Here is a 1,560-nt window from a genome sequence, read left to right as displayed (position 1 = left end):
TATATATCTTCTCTCGTCAGAGTTGGCCACACTTGGTGTTCTTGCAATTTTTTTTTTTTTTTTTTACACAATGCGATTAATCGAAGGAATGGCTAACTTAGATTCATTCACAAAGTATTAAGGGGATACCCTTCCTTTTTCACATTTTTCCATTTCCTTCCTGCGTCGCATCCAAATGAAAGTTTCGCCACCTGCGGAAAAGCAGATCACATCTATGCCTTTACGGAAGGATTACAGAAAAAAGTGTCGCAATTTTGGAGATAAAATTCCTTTGTGGTTAATCGAATAAAACTCAGGTGCCAAGGGTACTCAGCTAGTGGCATCCCCTCCCCTCGTCGAGGCATGCCTGTCTGCTTGCATGCAAGCTGGCATCGAATGATAAATTGCGTTAGGGAGATTTCTTTCTATCCTATCATGGCGGATTGACATAGCATATCATGCAACTTTTCTTTTGGTGAGGAATAAAAAAAGGGAGGTAACATTCTTTTCGAGGTGGAGAGAGCAGGTATAGGGGGTGATATGACCCAATCCAACTGACCTTCTTCTTTTATGTGTACGTACCATTTGGGTTTTAAGATCGTAATAAATGAGTAGTGCTTCGCGAAGAAGGTTGTCCCCTTTGGATGGCCACACACCTTTGCTTGTTTATTCTCTCTCCGCCGCCCCCTTTTTTGGACGTATTGGTTCGACCTTGCTGCTACTTAGCGGCGCATTGGTATGGCAGCATAAACTGGGAGGGGGGGCAAATATAACCTTCCCCCTCTTGTGTACATCAACACCCGCGCCACGAGAACAATGCGGATAAATTTGGCATGATGCAGGCGGCCCATTCGAGCTTCCCTTCCCCCGGGTTTGCGGCAGTGTGGTGGCGACGGAAAATTAAAAAAAAAAAAGGAAGGATGGGGAATAGGAAGAGGGACAGGAATAGGAATAGGAACAGGAACGGGAATATAACCGTGGATACACTATGACCAAGTGCGTGTGGCGAGCTCCATCGCGCAGTTTTTTCTCCTTCCTTTTCTGGTTCATCGCCCCCTTTTTGTGGTAGCAGTTAAACGTAATTTATGACGGTTTGGGGAATCGGGGGAACAGCAAACAACGGGGGAATCATTTTTCCCATTTGGAGAAAGCGGTCATTCGCGTTCTTCTCAGAGGAAGAAATTGCGCGGAGGGAGATCTATTAACGCGGCGAACTGTTCTTTTTTCTCCGCCCCGTCCGCATTAACTCGACAGCGTTGCATTATCCGTTCGTTCGTTTGCTTCTTTGCTTTTTTGGGCCACTCGCGCAGTTGCTGCTCTTTCCCCCTTTCCCCTTTTTTTTTTTGATTCCGCCGCGCGAAGATCTGAATGCATATAGGGAGTAAGCCACATACATGAGGCTCGATTTAAAAAAATCCCAGAAGTGGGAAGTAGCGCCATGCAAAGTGGCACAATACAGAGAGGCCCAACAAAAAGTACAAAATGAGCAGTGGCGCAATAAACGATGACGAAACGAAAAAGTGAAGAGGCGAAAATAGGTTGTGTTTTCTTTTTTTTTTTTTTTACGTACGGAATGGTAAT

Source organism: Plasmodium inui, assembly GCF_000524495.1.
Source record: "Plasmodium inui San Antonio 1 unplaced genomic scaffold supercont1.16, whole genome shotgun sequence".
Classification (NCBI taxonomy): domain Eukaryota; phylum Apicomplexa; class Aconoidasida; order Haemosporida; family Plasmodiidae; genus Plasmodium; species Plasmodium inui.
This window is presented reverse-complemented; position numbering follows the sequence as displayed.